This window comes from Grampus griseus (genome assembly GCF_964374135.1).
Source record: "Grampus griseus genome assembly, chromosome: 6".
Taxonomy (NCBI): domain Eukaryota; kingdom Metazoa; phylum Chordata; class Mammalia; order Artiodactyla; family Delphinidae; genus Grampus; species Grampus griseus.
Genome location: NC_139000.1, coordinates 99,705,580 through 99,728,561, shown reverse-complemented (window position 1 = coordinate 99,728,561; position 22,982 = coordinate 99,705,580). Strand labels below are relative to the sequence as shown.

The window sequence follows — 22,982 nt, the reverse complement described above, 5'->3', positions numbered from 1 at the left end:
CCACGGGGTTCCCCCCTTTCCTCCGGGAGGCTGAGAAAGAACTCCTAGAGCATCCTAGTCCGCCCTGAAAGGGGTGCGAGTTAGGGACGGGAAACTCGACATTTTTGCCTTGACCCTTACTTAGCCCCAGGCATCCACTGCTTCCCATGAGAAAAGGAAGACAGCGTTTCCTCTGCCGTCAGGGGCGTTCTTCTGGCATTTGAGGACCTTCCTCCCTCCATCATCACCCCTGCAGCTACAGCCTATGTCTCCAATTTCCATGCCCCTTAATGAGTTTCAGGGTGGGGGGGGCCCTGTACCATCTGCACCTGTTTCCCATCTAAGCCTCCCCCGCCCCACACCCCGTCCCCCGTCCCTCTTCTCCAGCAGGCTCCACTTCCATCCCACATTCATCCTATTGCCACCTGGCGTTCACCAGTATCTTCTGCCCTCTGAAAGAAATGCCACGAAGACACTAGCCCTGGAGACGTTACCTAAAGCACCTTTGGGCTCTCTGTCTCAAAATTCTGTAAAATAGATTACAAGGGATGACATCTGTAACGTGAGTGGTCCTCAAAGGAAGTTTCCATGTTCAAGGCTAGTTTGATTATGAGGATCTTGACTGCTAGTAATGACAGTAGTCAGCTCAGTCTGGTTTTATCCATCTTGTCGATTACCTCTGGACAATTTTTAAAGCCCAGATTGACGTGCCTCCCCCTTAACCCCCTCCGTCACACCTCCAACTTGTGCTCTGAGAATGCAAATCCACTTTAATACTAGTTTCTGCAACATATAATTGCCAAAAAATAAAGCCAAATAAAAAATGAATTTTGTATTGTCTGAAGCATGCTTCCCATCTATGAATGCATGTAATTGGAAGTTGCCCACCAAGGTGTTCATGCTTTCCGGCCTGGTCCACATTCAGTAAGTGCGTGATTGGTGAGGGATGCTTCCCCCACCTCCTTCTGAATCTACCTAGAGCCGGAAAAGAGATTAAGCATGATCGAGGGTGCTACTAGTTAGGATCCCCTCTTCATAAAACAGAGTAGTGGTTTGAACACAAGCTTAGGAAAGAAACTCAACTGTGTACAGGTGTGCTCCTCCCACAGGTTTGGTGTTGAAGAGCCTCACCCTAACCTCTGCGCCAAGAGCACAGCATGAGATCTCTGCATGGACACCATTGGGGGGCCAGGGTGTCTGACATCCTGATCCCTCCACCCACTCCAGAGCGCCAGCCTGTTGGCTTCATGTTTCACACATCCCAGCAACAGGCAGAGCCCCGATGCAGCACAGAGCAGGAAAAGAGAACTGACCTCTCCCCAAAGTCATGGGGCAATAGGGCTTGCAGCTATGCGCCCTTTCTCTTTTTGGAGAAAGAGGCACAAGATCCCAGCTTTTTCTCCTCATCAGGGCAACTGAAGATTCTCAACTCGAGAGGCAGATCACTACCAAGACCCAGCCCTCAGCCTCTGCCCCAACTGTGGCCAATGCCAGGCCTTCTTCCCACCCAACCCTGGCCCTCAATTCATGCCTCCCAGCTACTCAAGACAGCCTCAAGATCTTGGCTCCCAGGCCAAGGATCTGGCTACCATGTTTGCTTCACCTTTGCCAGCCCTCCAATGGAAAACAGGGCCATTCCCTGAGGCTGGGTCCCTCGCCAGCAACCAAGGAGTTGTCAGTGGCCTGCTCTGAGCCCTGTGTCCCAGGCCCCAGCTCCCAGCCCTCAGCAGCCTCTCATAGCGCAGGCGGCCTGCCCCCTCCCCCTCCCCTTGCACCCGGCCCACCCCAGCCCTGGGACGTCCACTTTCCTCCCTTCAGATTACAGTCATTCCTTGGTATCTGCTAGGGATTGGTTTCGGGAGCCCTCCGGGAATAACAAAATCCTCAAATGCTCAAGTCCCTTATATAAAATGGCAAAGTACAATGAACATAGTTGGTGTTCCCTATTCTCAGGTTTCCATGCAGATGCAGAAACCTGTGAATACGAAGCACCAACTGTATACATATTTATTGGAAAAAAATCTGCCTGTAAGTGGACCCGCACGGTGGAAACCCTTGTTGTTCAAGGGTCAACTGTATGTCTCAAGTCAGGCCTGGGGGGGAAGTTTTTCTAGAAAGGCTCCTGGCCTTTCCTCTCTGCCTCCTGCTTTCTTCTGTTACACACACCACACACACACACACACACACACACACACCAGCCCCCTCTTCCCAGTTTCTGCAGCTTGGAACCATTGTGTGTTTCTTTGGAGCACTTCAGGACAGGCTGTTGACTCCCCCATATCACTGGCTGCCTGGGTGTCCGCACTGCCTTTCTGCTGGTGGCCCAGGCAAGGACCTCCCTCGCCAAGCTTACGTGCCCTGAGGGGACAGTGCCTGGCTGCAGCCTGAGGGGTTCTTTCCCTTCTAGTTTCCCAAAAATCTCTTCCCTTACCACAGCCCTCTTTTGACTCCTCCTGCCCAATGACACAAACCCCTTGAACTTGTCCCCCAACGTCACCCCCTCCATCTATCCCCATAACCGCCCTCCTCCAGGACATCACGCGCTGCCGTTTTCCTGAAGCCCGTGGGCAGGAGGCTGGTCTGGGGAGAGAACTCTCCATCGGGTTCTCAGGAATGCACCCATGCAGCAGGCTCTCAGCCAGTGCCACCAAGCCCTCCTCTCCCTGTGGCTCTGAAGGTCCCTCCCTGGTACCAGCCCAAGCTATGCAGACCCCTCCCACTGTGCCTTTCTCCAACCTGCATGCTCCATTTGCTTCCCAAGCAGCTTCAGCCCTTCAACTATTTGTGAGCTGCTAGCCTGTCTTCTCTTTGCCCCTCTGCTGGAACACTCGAGCCTCTGTGAAGCCCACCCCACAGGCCTTCTGACGTGGGCTGAAGGAGCCGAATCTGGAAGCCTGGAGTCTCTCAGCCTCCTTGCCCAGGGCTCATGGGGAATTTCAGGTCTCTGCGAGGAGACAGGGATCTTCTGGGCCTTTGCTCAAGTGACTCCCTCAGGCTGAACACCCTTCCTCTTTCCACCCCCTTCACTTGGATAATGCTTACTCATCCTTCAAATCTCAGCCTAGATGTCACTTCCTCCAGGAAGTCTTCCATGAGTATCCCCTGCAAAGTCTAGGTTCCCTGCCCTTCCTCTACACTCCTCTAAGAATATCAGTCACCCTGCTGTATCATGGGGTCTCTCTGTCCCTCACAGTACTGAGGACGCTTTAGGGAAGGGACTATGCTTATTCAAAAGAGTACCATCCGTGCTGGTCTAGCGCCTGGCAACAGACACTCAAGAGGGACTCAATAAATCCTGGACGCGTGGATGAATGTTTGGGGTACAGAACTTGATGGGGAAGGAGTTGACATCACACAGTGGCTACTCACATGTCCAGAGAGGGCTTCCACAGGTTGTACTGGCCTTTTCTTCGGGCTGCCATTGCTCTGTGCTCCCTCCAGGCTCCCGGTTGGGCTGGGTGGAAGGGAAGGGGGCAGGGCAGGGGAAGAGAGTGGGAGAAGGAATGAGCACACTGTGAGTAATGCAAAGAGGCACCACCAGGTCGATCAGCCCAAACAGAGGGTCCTACTCAAGGTAAGAGCATGGCCTCTGCTGTCTAGGCTCGATGGGCTGAGACACTCAGCCCCGGGGCCAAGAGAGAGGCCATCAAAGGGAGACAAGGGGCTCCTTGAGGGGCAAGAACTGGGGTCATGGGCCATCCCATGCTGCAGGCATCTGCACATTCTGAACTTGTTTGGTAATTTGGAAAGATCGGTCCACTGTCCATCAGGAGGCCTGGATTCCGTCCTCACGCAACTGTGTGACGTTGGACAATTCCCAGACCTCTCTGGGCCTCAGCTTTCTTATGTACGAGGGTTGGGTCAGGTGACCTTTGAGGCTCATTCCAGCACTGACACCTGATACGAGTTCCTAACATGGAAGGCCTATGTCTAATTGGCTGTCCTTTTCACTGGAGCAGCTCCTGACCCAAATTGGGACTCTAAAATGTCAGCTGACGGCTGCCAAGGCTGAGCACAGAAGGAAGCATTTTGGGCTGGAGGGTGGAGGGATTAGACACATGGTAAGAGGCAGAGAGAGAACCTCATTCTGCCATCGTCCCCACTTTCAGCTTCCTTACGTGGTCAGTCACAATTTGGGGACCAATTCAGACACAGAAAATTTTAGAACTTCCGGAGAAATAGGGAATGATGAAGAAAGGGCTTGGAGAGGCCAGCCATAGACCTCTGGAAACAGATGGCACTGTGTCATTTCAGGGTAATGGAAGGGTATCTCTGTGACAACCCCCTAGGGGCAGGGTGGTGACAAGACAGAAGGAAGCCAAGGGAAGAGGAGCCCCCCCTCAAGCCCAGTGAGGGCAGAGATGCGGACCACAGCAGCCCCAAGAGCCCAGAGTGAAGGAAACCAAAACAGAGGAGGAGCCGATCTCAGTTCTAGTACCCGCTCCATCAGGAACTGGCTCTGTGACTTTGGTCAAGGAACTTCATCTCTCTGGTCTCCCACTGAGGATAACAGTATTCCTTGCCCGAAGTCAGAGGGTGGCTAAATGATTTTCTCATCTTCCCGGGCTGAGATCAGAGACTGTGTGGTCCCTTGAACTCTTCCTCCACTTCCGCCTTCTCTCCATCACAGACCTACGCTGGAACGGAGGACCAGTGCCATGTGTTCCTGTGCACCCCAGGGCTGCCTATGGAAAGCAGACAGCACAGAGGGCATTGGGGTGAGGATCGGTGGGGGGGGGTGGAATTCTGACAGTCTGACCTACCAGGGTTGGAAAATTTCAGGCCCACCTTGGCCCAGCGCCTGGGGGGTAGCGGGGATGGGAGGGGGGCGGTCCTGAGAAAATGAACAAACCAGGTGAGGCAATGAGTTCTGCTTGAGATCCTCCAAGCCCAGCTGGTCCTTGTAGCCTTCCTACAGCCACATTGTGGGGCTGGCAGGGCTGCTTCCAGCAGGAACTGAAGAATCCATTCCCATTCAGGCCTGGCCAGGCTACCACCAGCCCTTGCTAGCAGAGTTCTGAGCATGTAGACCCCTCTGCCCACCCACCCAAGCCCCTCTACCCTGGCTCTGCACAGCTGGCTGAGGCCTCCGTGAAACAGACATTGCAGCTTTGAAACAGCGCTTCGTTCAGTAGAGAAATTGGAGCACTTTTTGGCTTATGTCTTTAAAGAGCTGCACCATCACCACGAATGCCATGGGGGAAAGACGTGATCTACTCCGAGTCTCCTGGGATGTTCATTTCTCAGGACAGTGCACCGGAAGCCCCTGCGAGGCCAGCTGGAAGCAGAAAGAAGCTAGATGGTGTTTCTTCTGCCCTGCTTTCTAGGCAGGAAAATGACAAGAGGAGGAAAAAATGCGTCCCCTAGCCAGTGCATCTGGGCCCGGGATCCTGAACTTCAGGCAGGCTGCAGAACTTCTGAGAGAGGGCAGGCCCATTCCCGGAGCCTGCGGAGCTGCAAGTGAGAAGCTCTGAGGAGGCCGATCACCCCAAAATAGACTTGTTTTTTTTCACAACATTTTCATGAGGCATTGGCATCACTTGAAGCATGAAAAAAAAATAGCCTGAACTGTTAACAAATAAAATTATAAAAAGCCCCAACTGTTCCCCACAGGTTTCCATGTGGCTGCAGTGTTCGAGAGGGGGCAGGGAGGGGTCTAGGAGAGAGGGGCAGGGGAGGTGTGTGTCCAGGAGCCCCCAACCTCCTCTCTTCTGACCCAATTTTCTCCCTCGATAGCTGGTTGTGCTAGAGCTCACAGAGATAATAATTAGTGTCAGGGATGGGAAAGTTTTCTGTTGTCCTTCAGAAGTGGTCCACTGTGAGCATGTATTACTGTTTCCTGCTTCCAGATAAAGGAATGGAGCATCTTAAAAACATAATTGCATGGCAATGAGGCTGGGTTAAATTTGGCTGCCCTACTCAGGGGACAGGGTTTGTTTAGTAAACACTTACAGGGCTCAGTGTTCTTGTCAAGGTCAGCTTAGCCTGAACAGACACCCCCTTGGGCATTGCTGCATGTCAGTAGTCAGACCTGAGTTTGGGGTTGGAGCTGCTCTTGACCCAGGTTAAAGGATTGTGCGGGGCTATCCAGGAAAGGACCTGGTCCTCCTCTGCGCCCTGAGTTCCCTGAAGACCCACCCTGTACCCTTTGCCCTGGCCCTGGCGTCTTCCTGGTGCTTGGATTCCAACAACACAAGAAAGAGAAAGGTGTGAAAGGCACTGGAGGTCAAAGCTGGATTCCCATGCCCTTGGGGTTCTCAGTAAAATCGGGTGTTAACCTGGAAGATCAGCTCTGACCCTACCTTTTTGTAACCAGAGACAGAGAATTCCCCAGGTCCCCGGAGCTCTGTCCCCACAAAGTCTGGGATCTGTCAAGGACCCACTCCATCCACATTTAAGACCACTTCTTTTCTGCTTCTCTCCCCTTCTCTCTCCTTCCCCCTCTTCTTTGTCTCCCCATCTGCTCCCCTCCCTCCCCACAGCTCCTGGCAGAGATTTCTATAAGAATACACACACATGGCTCTGGTTTGGTCAGAGGAGGAGGGCAACTTGCCAGTGGACCACCAGGTATTACTGGACATTATTATAATGCCATATGGGCATTATTCAACCCTGCACGGTCCTCTAGGGTGGGCGGCCAGGGAATGCTGACCAGAAGTTTCCTGAGGTGGTGACAGAGGTGAGGGACCAACCAGGCAATTGCATTGTCTCTGGGCTTCTCTGGACCCAAAAGCCCTCTCTTAGGCTCCAACCAGTCAGGGTTAGCAGCCAGCTACCCTGGGAAGTTGCAGCCCCTCCCAAGATCATGGTCAAGAAGGGGCTCAATGGCTAAGAAGGGGGAAGGTGGGCGTGGAGAGTCCAAGGTGACTTGTCCCAGCCAGAGCATTGCTCTGCAGGGCAGGGTCATTCCCGCGTACTGGACCCCCAGGGCAAGACACGGAGCGAGTTGGGGAGAAGGGTGGCGGACCAGGGCACAGTGGGGCTGATAGGAGGACACAGAGGGTAAAGGAGCGTGGTGCTCAGAGTTGCAGGCTTCCCAGAGAACAGGTCAGCCCGTTACAGCCTGTGACACGGGCCCCTGGGCAGAGTGGCAGGGATGGTGGCTGCCGCTATGTGGCCACTTGGAACCACAGTCCAGGCACTTCGGAGGCCACTGAACATGTGCCTCAGCTTAGTCTGGTAGTCTGGGGCTTAGCACTTTCTCTGGAACATTCAGCCCTGGTCACCCTACCTTTCTGCCAACCCATCCCTCTTCTTCCTCTTAGAGGAGGCCCACAGAAAGCTCTTGGGGAGCTGGAGCTCTGGGTAGAATCCTAGCCCCAAAAGAAGACCCTGCACCGCCATCTCCACGCTCTGACAGGGAACCCCTGGGGAGGCAGGGTGGCTTCAGCGGACCTCACTTACATCCTCCCCATCCGCCGTTTGATACACACAGCACCGAGGGTCGGGGAGCCCTGGTGCCGGGGGGCATCAGTCAGAGCCCAGACCCCACTCTGCCTCTGCAGGGCCCGTGTGGTGGCCGTTTGGCAGGCAGAGGCCACGTGGGTCGCTAACGGCCCTGCCAGGCTGAAGGCACAGGACCTGCCGTGCAACCCAAGTCCCATCACGTATCCTGGGTGTCTGGAAAAACATGAGACCTGTTTGCTCATTCGTTCATGTAGCCTTTCTTTCAATTATCACACGCATGTTAAGTGCATTTTAGGGCCAGACACTGCTGGAGGTTGTGAGGATTATAAAATGATAGTGATGCCATCCAGGGATTTAAGTTTAATGATAATGATAATAATAATTTTTATTAATTTATTTATTTTTAAAATTTTATTTATTTATTTACTGGCTGCACCACGTGGCATGTGGGATCTTAGTTCCCCGACCAGGGATTGAACCTGTGCCCCCTGCAGTGGAAGCTCAGAGTCTTAACCACTGGACCACCAGGGAAATCCCAATAATAATTTATTGAGAGTTTCTTACATGCCCACTATTGGGCTACAGGTACTACTTTATTTAAACTTCAAAACCATCCTGTAAGGAGGTACTATTAGTATCTCCACTGGAGAGATGAGGAAATTGAAGCTTCAGGAAGTGATGTCACTTGTCAGGGCAGTGCAGAGCGAGGATTCCACTCCGGCAGCTGGCTCGGAGCCTCTGAGAGGAGACCGCACAGCCCCTGCGCCCCTTCCAACCTCATGCCCTGATTTTAGAGCATTAACATGTTCTTAATTCATTTAAAAATAACCCTCTTCCTCTTACAGATGAGAAAACTGAGGCCCAGAGCAGAAAACGGCCTGGGAAAGTCACCCAGGGAGTTTGTGGCCCTGCCAGGCTATTAGCCCCTGCACCATGCTTTAATCTCTGGGCTTCAGTTTCCTCCTGTGGGAGACCAGACAAGGCTGTTAGGTGATGTTCCCCCAGTTTTGAAATTCTGACTGTGTGATGTTATCATATGATGTTTTTAGGGAAACAGAAAGCACAGAAGCAGGAATGGACCAGCTGAAACTTGCCTCAAAGTCCCCCTCCAGCCCACACTTACCCCAGCTTGCCCCACAGGGAGTCAAGAATGTGGAAATGTTTTCGTGCCTCGAGGCATGGGTTTTTAACTCAGCTGATGGGATGTGTGTGTGCGTGTGTGTATATAATGTGTATATATATTAAATATAATCTCCAGCAGTGGAACTGACAGGTCTTAACAACTAGAAATGAGGAAATATGCCCTAGTGTCCTAGAGGTCTGATGACAAAGAGAAGACCTAAAATTACTGGACCTTAGAGCTTGGGGCAAAGGTTAACTGTAAACATGATCAGTTGGATCCTTAAATGGTGACCTCACATGGCCCCTGTCAGCCAAGCTGTGCTCACCTCCACTTTTGCCAAGGCCCATGGCCGCCCACCTGTGAGCTCCACACACCCTCGAGTCCCAAGAAGCCTTGGTCTCAGCCTGGTTCCTAAAACAAAAGGACTCCCTCACTCTGCTGCTCAAACCTTTGCAAGGAAGTAACAACAGACTGGCCTGGAATCTTGGCTGCCCTGGAAGGAATTCCTAGAGCAAGCCTGAGATTTCTTGGCCAGGTGTGACTAGAAAAAAAAAGAACGAAATTGGGTGAGCCGGGAGTATGAGAGGGTGAAAAGTTGGGTTAGGGATGCGCTCAGTTTCTTTTTGGAGAGATGGATCCCATTGCCTGAAAAATCAGGGAGCTCCCAGAGTGGGGAGGGAGTCATTAAGGGGCCACAAGGGCCTGGGGGTAGGACTGAAGGAAAGGCCAGGCTCAGGGTAACTGGCAGAGTGGGGGCATCCCTGGTATGGGCAGTGGCTCTTCAGACTGCAGAAGGGCAGAAGATAGAGTGAGCCTGAGGGCCAGTGTGGGCCCAGAATCACAGGCTGTTCCTGGGCTCCATCCTGGCCAGTGGCCACTTCGACTGATCAGGATGAAACAGGCTATTGCGGGAGCTTTCTTCCCCCACCTCCTCTTCCCTCCTGCCTAGGTTCACAGGGAGAAAGTGGGATCCAGGCCAGGTGCCTGCGCAGGGCACCTGTGGACACTCCTCCTGCCCCGCCCCCACCCCCGCCCTGCTTCCTGCCCTGAGTCTGGCTGCCTCTGGTTGCTGGGCCACCGTCAGGGGGCTGCTGCACCTTGATGGGGAAGACACCTGATTCCTAACCGACCTGCCCCTCTTGCTGCCTTCACGCCTCCCTCCTTCCGAGAGATCACATCCTGAGAACCCCGCGTTGTACTGCGTGCTAGGAGTAACCAGGTGAGGACAGGTGAGCACAGGTGGGGACAGGTGGGGCAGCCAGGGCTCGCTGCAGCTCCTGTCTTTTCCCCAGGCACAGAGAAAGGGCCCAGGGTGGTCTCGGGACCGGTGGGACATGAGTGATGGACTTACCTGCCGTCTCTTCTCTGGGGCCCGGCTGGCCTGTCACCATTCCCTGTCCGGAAGCAGTGTCCTGGGCCAGGTCAGTGGGAGGGAATGCATGAAGAAACAACCACAGGGATTTTTAGGGGCTGGGATCCAAAGACCAGCCTATGGGGAGCCAGGTGAAGGGCATGGTTACTGTATCCAGGGGTGGAACCAGCAGGTAGACCTCCTGGTCAGTTCCTGCCCCAGCCAGGGCTGTGCAGAGCTCAGAGATAAGCTACCTGGGTAGGAGTCCTATAACCCATCTTTGGGCAGGTGAGCATTCCTGCTGCCTCGCCCAGCCCCTGACCCACAGGGCCCTGCTTTGCTCTGCCCTCAGGCTCTCATTGTGACTTCTGTCCTGGTCTCGCTTCCTCCCCAGTGACTCAAATTGCTTTGGAATTTCACCCACCAGCTTTTTTCTGACGCACATCCTGGGAGCCTGGCTCGGAGCCAAGGAACAACGCTGTGCTCCAACCCCACCAGTGATTAATTTTGGCTCCCCGAGCTAAAGGCTATATAGAGCTGTGGTAAAGGAAGCCAGGCCGGAGAAGCAAGGGGGGACGCAGCGGGGGACCCGGGGTTTGGGGTGGGGCTGGACAGGAAGGCTTTCTTCCTGCTTCTGCTCACCTGCACGCAGGTGGAAAACAAACAGCAGGAAAGCTATTGGCTTGTCGTGATTAGACATACCTGGCTGGCCAGCCAGGGAACTCAAGAAGGTGCAGCAAGGAAGTTCAAAACCTAGGCCGACCTCTGTGCTTCTTGGATTTCTGGGTCTCGGTTTACCCTTTTGTGAGTCTTAAATATTTGACAGCCCCTCATTTTAAATGCTGAGAACAACAGCCTGGTTACTTCTTTGATGAACCACCCATATCACTCCCAACGGCTTGAACTCCGTTACCTCCCCATTTTGAATATTATGTAAGGGACTGCTCGTGGGTGGGATTGTGGAGAAGAAAAGGGAGTGTTGTCATGACAGTACCCTGGGCTGGGAATTGAAGAGCTGGATTCATTTCCAGGTCAGCAATCACCCCGTTAAGCGTCTCATCGGGGAAAAGGGAGAGGATTCCCACGGTCCTGACAGCACTCACCTCCCGGGGTCTCTGATGTGTGCCGCAGTGGCTGCTTGACTTAGTGTGTCTCCCTTACCTCCCCCTCCTCCAGAAGGCAACTGCTTTTCCCATCCCCTCACCAGACTGCCCCTGACCTCTGATCTCCCCCAGCTGCCCAGGACTCACAGTCCCACCCTGTCCCTACCAGCAGCTCTGTTGAGAAAGAAAGGATTCTGTGGTCTAGCCCCCCAAATGAATTCAGGTCAAGAGGGTTGGCCTGTCAGTGAAGGTGATGCCCAGAGGTCTGGCCAGTACGCTATTCTCTGGTAGGGTAGGTCTCATGTGCAGGGGGCCCTAGAGAAGCGTGCTGTCAGCCTTCATCCCACCTCCACCCTCTTAGGTACCCTCGAGGGGCCATGATCATTTGGGAAGATGTTGAGAAGTAAAGAGTGGGGATAAGGGAATGGGTCTGTGCCTCCATACCCATACCAATGATTATAATCAGGAAATATTTTCAAATTAAATCACCTTTCATAAGGCAACAATGTATCATGACCAGATAGGTTTAAGAGTTTGGAATCCCGAGTCAAGACTGAGTTCATATCAAAGGAGTTCCACTTACAGGCTTTGGACATGCTGCATGTTTCCTTCTGTAGTTGTTACATTTCTAAGTGATGTGATATATGATATATTAAAGTGTTACACATATCCAAGCTATAAAACACAAGGACCCAAACAACTGTGAACCCCTTACTCAATTTAAAAAGTATAACACAACCAATACACTGCATGGTTGAAGCTACAAATGTGTAATTCCCCTTTCCCACTGCCCGCCTCTCCAACAGAGGGACCCCTGATCTCCATTTCGTATTTGTCATTTCCTTGATGACTTAAAAATGTTTATGTCATATTGTGTGGGCATCCCTAAATAATATACTGTTCAGGTGTGCTTGTTTCAAAGTTTTGAGAAGTGTTGTTGTACTGTATGTACATCATCTTGTTGGACTTGTGTTTTTCTCAGCCTTATGTTACTAAGATACAGCCACACTGATGTGTGCAGCTGGGTTCCATCATTTTCACTGCAGTGTCATTTCCAGGGCTATAGCATATTGTTCTGCTGTCCAGATTTTTGCTATTATGAGAACCGCTTCTTTGAATCTTCTTGAACTTGTTTTCAGGTGTACACATTCAAGCATTTCTCACCGGGTAGATATGTAAAACTGGGATTGCTGGGTTACAGTGTACGCACATGCTGAACTTGACAAGATCACACCAAAGTGTTTTCCTAAGTGGCTGTAACACCAGCAGTGTAGGAGAGTTCTAGTTGCTCACATTCTCATCACCACTTACCTTTTCAGACCTCAGCTTTGCCTCTTCTCTGTTGGATGCATGATGGTATCTCTGTGTTTCTCTGATTACTTACAAGGCTGAGTGGTTAGCTTCATACATTTTCGTACATTTGTGTTTCTTCTTCTATGAGGTGCCCATTCATGTCCTTTGCCCATTCTTTGGACACCATCACGTTGTTATCATGAGTGATTTGTATGAGTTATTTATATATTCTGGAACTAATATTTTTCAGTAATATAAACATTATATATCATAAAACATTATATATTTTAATATAGAAAAAATATTTCTAACTTTTTCAGCTGTGTGTGTGACAAATGTTTTCTCCAGGAGTATGTCTTGTGCTATGACTCCCTCTCTCTCTTTTTTTTTTTAATTAATTAATTTATTTTTGGCTGCGTTGGGTCTTTGTTGCTGCACGTGGGCTTTCTCTAGTTGCGGCGAGCAGGGGCTACTCTTCGTTGCGGTGCGCAGTCTTCTCATTGCGGTGGCTTCTCTTGTTGCAGAGCACAGGCTCTAGGCACGCGGGCTTCAGTAGTTGTGGCTCGCGGGCTCTAGAGCGCAGGCTCAGTAGTTGTGGTGCAATGGCTTAGCTGCTCTGCGGCATGTGGCATCTTCCCGGACCAGGGCTCGAACCCGTGTCCCCTGCATTGGCAGGCAGATTCTTAACCACTGCTCCACCAGGGAAACCCTATGACTCCCTTTATGGTGGCTTTTGATAAACATGCATTCTTAATTACATTGCAGTTGAAATGATCAAGTTTTCTTTCCTGGCTAGTGTATGTTATGTCTTGATGAAGAAACCCTTTTCCTATCCTAAGGTAATAAATATAGTTTTCTGTATTTGTTTCTCAAACACGTTAAGCTTCCTTTCCTGTTAAGATCTCCATCTGAGTTCATTTTTATCAATTAGGTTTTCTGCTTGTTTTCATTAAGAAAAAAAATGAGTGTTTTATTTCTAAAATATTTCTCTGTAATAATTAACAAGTGCTCATTAATAAATATTAATAATTGCAGAAAACGTGGAAAATATGAAAAATTAAAAGCCACTAAAATTTTCACTACCAATAGATATAGCTGTAAAAAATACATAGTATAACTCCAGGTATATAACATTACATTCCTTTTTATATCTTATTTTTTCTGATTATACAGGCTCATTTAGAAAGTAGAAAATAAAGGAAAATAGTGTGTATTTATGCTACCTTGAAAGTATTCAATGTGCCTCTCCACATTCCAGCTGGTTATTCAGAAGCAGAGTTCTCCACTGCTGAGAAAATTCCAGATCATGGTCATTACCCCCACCAGTGCAAAGACTTTCTAGCCTTTCCTCGGTCAGCAAGGGACTCATGTGCACCCCATGGAATAAGCATATTGTGAGGGGGACCCTCAGCAACCCAACATAATTTGAAACGGGCCCAAGCAAATCCCACAAAAACAAATTGGATTATTGAATACTTTATGGAACCATCCAAAGTACATGCAATCAGTTATTTATTTATTTACTTACTTACTTACTTTTTTTTTTTTTTTTTTTTTGGTACGTGGGCCTCCCATTGTGGAGCACAGGCTCCGGACGCGCAGGCTCAGCGGCCATGGCTCACGGGCCCAGCCGCTCCGCGGCATGTGGGATCTTCCCGGACCGGGGCACGAACCCGCGTCCCCTGCATTGGCAGGCGGACTCCCAACCACTGCGCCACCAGGGAAGCCCCTTACTTATTTTTAATCTGTAATTTTTTTAACATCTTTATTGGAGTATAATTGCTTTACAATGTGGTGTTAGTTTCTGCTGTATAACAGAAATCAGTTATTTAAATGATAAATAAGTCCTACCTCTACCAAAAACATTTTTTTTTCCTTAAGGTAGAAAATAAAGACGGGGGTTATGATCATCATCACCAAAACCAAATACTTTCCCCCCACATTTTACTCACGCTTTGCTATGGCCAAACTGTGAACCTCAGACTTTCAGCCCTTTTTGGTGAAACACTTTGAGCTCTATTTCACTGGATTGGTGTAAAGGTAGGGTCCATATTGGTGCAAACATGCTACATGTCACCTTTATTCCCACTTAGGCATGTGGCCGGCAGAGCTAATCAACCAGATACCCACCATGAGGCTGGAAGCTGCCTCACAATCCCCAAGAAAGACTGTCTGTAACAATGAGCTGGACTTGGCCCAGAAACCTGAAGTCTGGTTTGCTAGGTAGTTCCACCTTGCTACACTAGAAAGGCTTGAGAATGAGAGAGCAGAAAGAGGAAGCAGCAGACAGCTGGGAAGACAGCTGGGCTCGCCCTCCCGGGCAGGTGGAAAGGCCAGGGCACTGGGGGAGGAGTTCCAAACAGACATTGCCATCTCGCCTAGACACTGCCCTGGGCCTGCGTGATGGAAACAGTGGTGATGGCCTCAGGCCAGTAGCCTCTGAGTTTTCCTGCATGTGGGCTGGGTGGAATGGTGAGAGGACGGAGCTGGGAGCAGTGCAAGGCTTCTCTCTTCTAGTTCTGCTGCAGAAATGCCTGGGCAGGTCCTGATGCTTTAGCCTCTCCAGTGACAGACACCACCATTTATAGATTGGGGCCTTTGAGATCCCAGCGGGGAGGCCAGGGGTTGGGGGCATGGGGGGAGGGGTGCCAGCTGCACTGGAGTGTGAAGTGGTCCAGCTAGTGGGCTGCCTGGGCTGAGCAGTGTGGTGCTGCGGCAGCTAGAGCTCAGCTGACTGGGCTTGGGGCCAAGCCTGGGCCCTACACTCCCCTGCAGAAGCCAGCACTGCGCCGTAAGAACAGTCCAGCTAGAGTGGGCCCACTGCTCATTCTGCACCCCCTGGAGAGCAGGTGGAGTTGCTCCAAGGGCAGGTAGGAGGAGGAAGGGGCTGCAGACGGTACAGATGGTACCTCACTTCAGTCCCCTTTCACCCTTGACGTCCCCTCCACACCCCCCCACCCTGCTCCCACCCCAATGCGGCAGGAAGAACCTGTACCAGCTGCAGCTGTGAATTCCTGGCAGGGATGTGGCCGCTTATTCACGTGAATCTCGTTGGCAGAAGGCTCTGCTCTCGAAACCAGCCTACTTGGAACCATCTCGAGGGGGCTGCCCTAGTGAGGAGAGCATCTCACGGCTCCAATGAAGCAAAGAAGAGTGAGGCTGGGGGAAGGGTGGCCACCACAGCTCGGGAGGCTGCCACGGCTGAGAATGAGCTGGGGGCAACTCCACCAGACTTGCCCCAAGCTCCCTATCCTTCTGTCAGTGATATAATTCAGCATAGGTTTGAAAATCATTGTCACCACAAGCAGCGTTACAGAGCCGTTTCACTTTTACCAGCAGTTGAATCAACTCCAATCAACATAATCATTTATGGAACTGGTTACTTATGGCAGACACTTTGCCAAGCACTGACAACTTGCTTTTGTGATAGAAAATGAGACTGTAAGGAAAAAATATATTCTGACAAGCAGACCTTTTGTATATAATGCAGTAGAATTCTGGAAAATACATTTATAAATCTCAGAGGAAAATCAGTAGGTGGTTTAGAACTGGAAAAATTGTGACCAAATTCTTTTGCTTTAATCTCGACAAACAGATAATGGATCACACTTGAAAGGAGCAGCTTAGAGCGATGCAGTGTTTTCTTTTGATTGGCTATGACTAAAAAAGAAAGTTAAATATAGGAAATTTGAGCAAATTAAAAAACATTGTTTTGGGGTCAGAGCTATGGAGTGAACTGAACTTAATGCAATCAAGTTGAAACACAAATTTGGAATTTGGAATTGCTCAAGTATTTGGGACATCACACAAAGCTGTTAGAAAATTCGCTTCCATGGAATTTGGAGCACTAAGTTTAAATATCCACAGAGTCTGTTTTTTAAAAAAACTTGGTGTTGGACTTTAGTCCAGACTTTCACTTTGAAGATGGCTAGGATAACAATCAAAATTGTCCTGATTAAATGAACTGACCCTTCTGTTTTTCAAAATTATTAAGGAATTTGACGATTAAATGAATTCTTATTTCTCTTCACACTGGTAAGATAAATACACATTTTTCAGTCTGTCCTCATAAATATTCTAGTGTACTAATCTGAAGGATTTTAATTTACTAGTAAATTTTTTTAGCCAATAAAAATAGGTAAATAGCATACAAATATAATTCATTTCAAAAGGAAATAAATGTGGAAGCAAACATTTTTTTCAAAGGCTTATCCTCAGTTATTTTTAAAAATTGAAAATTAGATCAATTTTAATTTATCAAATCAGTAAGGATTTTTTTTTTTAAATGATAATACTCAACTCCATTTGCTTGGTGAAAGCATAAATTAGTAAAACAGTCCTGGAAAATAATCAGATGATACATGTGAGGACCCACTCGAAGTCCAGGAGTTGGTATAAAGATTATTTTAAGCTGAAGGACATTTAAGATGCAACAGATGCAGAAAGAAGCCTCTTAGAGCTTCCCTTATCTGACTAAAAGCAGAAATTTCTAGGAAATAAGTCTGCCATAAATTATTTCTTCAGGGTGGACCTATTCCTCAAATAGATCAGATAAACCTTGCCCCACATCCCTTTTCTGGGGAATTTGTATGAACCTGAAGGAAACAGAAATACATCTAATGAAATAAAATTTATACTTTAAGGCAGGACAAGAAAAATTAAACATAAAATTCTCTTTCTGTGTCTGTTTGGGCCTCCTCCTTCCCCGATACGCCCTGTGCATCTGCTTTGCACGTTAACCAGAGCTCCTCAGAGATGGGAGTGCCTGCTCAACCCTAATGATCTTTTTTTTCTTTCTTTCTTCTGATGCTATCAATGTAACTCCTTAAAATGTAACTTTCCCAGCCCCAAAGGGGGTCATGATGACTTGCTCTGTGCTTTGTACATGTTTACCTGGACTACGTATCCTTGGCCACCTTTACGTAAAATACCCGTATATCATTTTGACGTATGATCCTTTGTCTCAAAAATGTCTATGACTGTACCTTCGACTTCCAACAGGCAGAACAGTTCTTAGAGCTTTCTGAGAATCTGCTTCCTGGGTTCTAATCCTCAGTTTGGCTCTAATAAAATTCCCTTTTTTTTTCTTCTTGATAGTTAATTGAATTTTCATTGACACACCTCATACCTGTATAGACAATATCATCACAAACTTCATCTCTTGTTTGTTCTGAAAATCCATTTATCTTACCCAAAGAAACCTATTTATTCTTCCCAGAGAAGCATTTTACTCCTCTCACCCTTTCCCCTACTAAGTAAGGTACATAAGCCTTTAACTCTAACCATTTAATGAGCCAGCTACTTCATTTGTTGGCTGTCATGTGTACCCAAATAAACGTTTTCCCCCTTTAATCTGTCTTGTTGATTTAATTCACAGCCCTCGGTTACTAAACTTAAGAAGGTAGGGGAAAAGCTATATTTCTCCTCTCCTACATATATACTAAGAGAAAAGAATTCATATACTTCGATCCAAGAAAATTCTAAGCACAAAAGAAGTGAGGAAAAGATGTACATATGGGATGTTCACAACACTAGAAATAGGGGAAAAATGAAGAAAAAACTAAACTATCTTAGTCCATTCAGGCTGCTATAACAGATCATAAACTGGATGGTTTATAAACAACAGAAAAATATTTCTCACCGTTCTGGAGGCTGGGACATCAAGGTGCTGGCATATTCAGTACCTGGTGACAGCCCATATCCTGGTTTATAGACAGCTGTCTTCTCCTTGTGTCCTTATATGGTGAAAGGGGGAAGGGAGAGCTCTGGGGTCTCTTTTATAAGGCCACTAATCCCATTCATGGGGGCTTTACCCTCATGACCTAGTCACTGCCCAAAGGCCCCAACTTCACATACCATCACACTGGGGATTAGGTTTCAACATGAATTTGGGGGGAAGACAAACATTCAGTCTATTGCACTAAGTGCCCTACAATAGTGGAAGGTTTAAATAAATGATGCTGTATCCATAAGATGGAATGTGTGTAGCATGCTCTCTCTCTCTCTCTCTCTCTCTCTCTCTCTCACACACACACACACACACACAAGATACATGATTGTTTATCAGTATGATCTCAGTTAAGAGAAACTCATGCATGAGAAAAAGGATTGAAGGAAATATCACAAAATGTAAACTGTTTTTTTCTAGATGTTGAAATGAAGAGTCTTAAAATTTTCTTTCTGTGTATTTTGATACCTTCCAGATTTTTAAAGTAAGTCTGTAATATCTTCTGATTGGGGATGGGCGGAAGAGAAGCACAAAAGGTAATTATTTACCAAAATAGTAAACAAATTAATTTGCAAGGAAGGAAAGAAAGAAGGAAGGAAATGTTTTGTCAGGTCTTTTCTTTCACTTATAAAATGTCACTAAAGCAATAAATTTGGGTGGATTATTTTCTTAAGGTACAATCAGTATTTTAATTGTTTTATTGCATCCCATAGGTTAGTGATAAAAGAAAATGTAATGTAACTCAAGTTGAAACATAAAGTTTCAACTTGGTATGTTAAATAACTTGGTATAAAAGACTCTAATAAAGATATAAACATGTATATTTATATATCATGACAATATACAAAAGATATAAGAAGTTAGGCAGTGAATTGCTTATTATAAATAGCTTTTAAACTTGCTTTTCAAAGATAAGAAAACATACAGGAAGTTAAGGAAAAGATATCTTCCATGACTTCAACATCAGATTGGCAATTCTTTTCAGTTCTTCTACCTCCATGTTATACATTTTTATATATTTTTTGCTTTTTATTTATCAATCATAAAAAATTTTACATTTTCTTATCTTCTAGCCTCATGTTGTAAGGTGTCCTTTATGTTTATAAACTTTTTAATTATAAATATTTGAAAACATACAGAAAAATTGAAAAAAAAAGTGCAGTGAATACTCACATTCCCATTACCTAGACTTAACAATTGTTAACATTTTTCCTTTGTGCTTCTTTTTTTTTTTGGCGAAAACTTTTCAAAATAACTTGTAGATGTCTTAACAAAAGTTTCCTAATATCATCTACTACCCAGTTGATATTCGTATTTCCCAAATTGTCCCCAATACCTTTTTTTAAAATTTATTTATTTTATTTTTTGGCTGTGTTGGGTCTTCGTTGCTGCGCGCGCGCGCTTTTCTCTAGTTGCGGCGAGTGTGGGCTACTCCTGTGTGGTGGCTTCTCTTGTTGCGAAGCACGGGCACTAGGCGCACAGGCTTCAGTAGTTGTGGCACACAGGCTCAGTAGTTGTGGCTCACGGGCTCCAGAGCGCAGGCTCAGTTGTTGTGGCACACGGGCTTAGTTGCTCCGCGACATGTGGGATCACCCTGGACCAGGGCTCGAACCCATGTCCCCTGCATTGGCAGGTGGATTCTTAACTAATGCACCACCTGGGAAGCCCCACTCCCCAATATCTTTTATAGTTATTTTCTTACTCAGACCTTTTGAACAGTTGCCTAATATTACCATCACTGGATGAAATTAACCAATTCTTCTAAAGTTGACCTGCAATTATCAAGGAGCTTCTTTTTTTGCACATTTGTTCTTTAAATGGGTGTTTATTGAGCACCTACCATGTTCCAGCAAAGTGCTGAGTGCTGGAATGACGGGGTGAAAGTCATTTTCCTGCCTTTATGTAGCATATGGTCAGTGGACAAGGAGACTTTTTTTCATCGGAACATTTCTAAACTAGTAGAAAGGGGGGATACTGAGTCAAGCAGTGGGAGCTTGCATCTGGATATGTATATTGTTATTCCCTTCCCCCCCCTCCAAAATGTGTTCTACCCATCATGCTGTATCAACAGAAACAATGCTTTTGACATTTACCAACTGAAAATGACAATATCCCCTCTTTTGGAATTTCTCCCTTTTTAAAAAAATTGTTTTCCTTTTGGGTATTTCCCTGAGCAGAAAATGACATGGACTTTTCTTTATTCCTTGATGATCAAAGCAGATTATTCTTCCCAAGTCCCTCCGTTGCCTCGATTTGGCTCTGCTTCCACCTTCCTTTCCTTTGATCCCTTGGTCCCAGTGTTCCCACCTCCAGAGCATTGCTGCCCCCAGGGCAGAGATGGCCTTTCACCTCTTGCTGGCTGCCTGCGACCCCGCTAGGTTGTCTGCAGCCTGGTCTGCGCTGTCTCAATCTCATCCTGCAGAAAGTGTTTTACAGCTTCCATACCCCCACACCCCAGGAGTCCCCTCAGGGTGAGGGGCAGCCAGGACTTGTTACACTGCAGGGAGTGGGAAGGACAGGAAACAAGGGAAGGAAAGGGGCCACCAAACGGGAAGGATCTCCTTAAGCTGGTTCCATCTTTTTCTGCTAACCCACTCCTCACCATATTCTCAAGAGCATCCCACGTAGTACAGCGTGATGGCCGTACTTTGCTTTGCCCTGCTCTGCTCCTTCTCAGGGCTGTGTCCCTGCCTAGAATGCACTACCCATCCTCTCTTCCAACCAGCCCTCAGAGCCACTCCTCGAGGCCAACCTCAAGTTTTTAAAATCAGCTCTCACTTCTGCTCTTCGCTCACACCCAGCTCTCTCCATCCCTCCCGCTCCTCAGTAACTCGCGCATCAACTCCCCCAGGGGAGCCCCCTCCCACTTCCCCAGGTGCTTCCCGCCAGCTCTGAGTCAGGTGTGAAGGCCAAACCCAATGTCTTGAGGGGAGCCCTCCACCAACTGGATTACAAGGGGTTGGAGCAGAAACCCTGCTGTCTGCTTCACACTACAAAGCCAGGACTCCTTTCCAGCAGTTTTGAGGGGATGCAATATTAGGATCTCCCAGCTGGCTGGACGTGCCCCCGTCAGGTCAGTGTCCATTCTGTCCTTCTAAGGTAGAAACAGCGTGCGGCACGTGGCAAGGTGGACCAGGCAGCATCCCAGGGGCGGGGCTGATTTGGATGTGGGGGAGGAGTGAGGTTTTGCTTTGAGATTTTTGATTGTGACGTCTCAGTGGGACAATTGTTTGGAGATATTGGCTTGACTCCCAGGAGGCAGGAAGCACAGAGCTGTAGGTTTGGGGGTCAGCAACTTGGGGCCCAGTTTTAGACCCTGGAATCAGACCTCTACTCCCAGGGAGACAATGAGAAGGGGCTCCAGGGAGAAAACAGTGATCCAAGAAATACCCCCATTGAAAAGGGGCAAATGGGGTGCTTAGTGGGTGAATCACTTCTCTTGTCATTTTGTCCACGGGCCCTCAAAGTGGTGGGAACTCCGAGTAATACCTGTTTGTGCTCAGTACCTGGGCCAGTGCCTCCCAGCAACCCTTTCTCTCCCCCTGCTGGTCATGTGATTTAATCATTAACTCAGGAAAGAGAATTCCCCGTGGAGGTACGTGATGGCCAATGAAAACTCTACTAACTGCATTTCACAGGCCCAGGCCGGGACTCACCCTGGCCCGGCCTGGTAGATTCTAGGCCTGCAGGGAACCTAAATTCCTCCCTGACCAGTGCTGAAGTGACTCAGGTATTCTCTGTCAGCAGGGCCTCAGGGGGAGGCAAATCAGAATTGTGAAGTGGGATGGCGGCGTGGGCCTGCACTAGTTACAGGTAGGCTGTCCGAGTCTAGAGCTTTCTGTAGCTTGCTGCCCTGGGGAGGCCCATGAGCCACTTGAGTCTCAGCTCCCAAACTATGGGCATCAGCTTGTCTGCTTCCCTCACCCGTGACACTAAAAAAGCACAAAGAGCAAACAGGCCACCCTGCACCCCGCGACTTGCCTCTGCCTTGTGACTGTGCTTAATATAGGTCAAATGGAAACAGCTCCCAAAATAGACCTTCTCTGAGAAGCAGCTGCACTTGTGAAATGCTCCACAGAAAGGGAAAGGTGTGGGTGACAGGGGAGCGTAGTTCTCCGCAGGTCTTATGTAACCTGGGCTTGAAAATCGGGGCCAAATATCTATGGAGGAAAAGCAGTCTGCCCCTGCCCCTGCCTCCCCTCCCTCCCACGCCCTCAGGCCCAGAAAGCAGCCCAGCTGTACATCCGCAAACTCGACAGGGGCTCTGCTGGACGGCAAGGTCACCCCGCAAAGCATCACTCTGGGGAGCTTGTCACGCATACCAAAGCGATCACAAGACTCCCACCAGGGGTGGGGAGGTGACTCCCCTGGGAGAGCTGGTGCAAGATGTAGGTCTCATCTGGCCCAAGTGGAGAGGTTTGGGAGGGACAGAGAGAGGTGGGGGACTGCAGGGGCTGAGGAGAGCAGGACAAGAGTACTAGCCCAAGGGGGCACGTGCTGTCATAGGCTTGGAGCCAGAGGAAGTGCCCCTTGTCCTGCAGACACGGCCTCTTCCCCTTTGTCTCCAGGAGCTGCCAGTGGGCCCAGCTCACCCCATCAGGGCCTCTTCTTTTGCCATTTGGCCTCAGCCAGGAGGAGGGGTCTCTATGATTAGAGTGCTCTCTAATTGTCTCCCCCATTGTTCATTTCCCCATTCACTCTGTGATGGCTTAGTGAGGGCTGCCTGTGACAGCAGGCAGGGAGAGGGTCAAGACTTCCTGAAGAAGTGCCTTGAGAAGAGACAGGGGAACCACTAGGTGGCGTCTCGGGGGGCTCCAAGGCGCTCCGGTCCTTTATGGCTCAGCAAGGAAAGAATTCAGAGAGAGGCAAAGTGATAGATAAGAAGTGATTTATTAATGGGAGGGAGACGCAAGAGGGAGGAGATATGGGGATATATGTATACATATAGCTGATTCACTTTGTTACACAGCAGAAACGAACACACCATTGTAAAGCAAT

The 22,982-nt window shown here is 48.6% G+C and overlaps 1 protein-coding gene across 2 annotated transcripts in view; it reads left to right on the top strand.

Annotated features, from left to right (window-relative positions):
- The first annotated feature begins 9,615 nt into the window (after positions 1-9,615).
- The window catches only part of PEBP4 (phosphatidylethanolamine binding protein 4), a 257,266-nt gene continuing 243,899 nt past the window's right edge, over positions 9,616-22,982 (top strand). The window contains exon 1 of one of the 2 annotated variants that reach the window (XM_082656329.1): positions 9,616-9,728. The gene's annotated coding sequence lies outside the window, so the exon portion shown is untranslated. Of the gene's footprint in view, positions 9,739-22,982 lie in introns of both variants that reach the window. The other variant, XM_082656330.1, reaches the window with a different exon arrangement.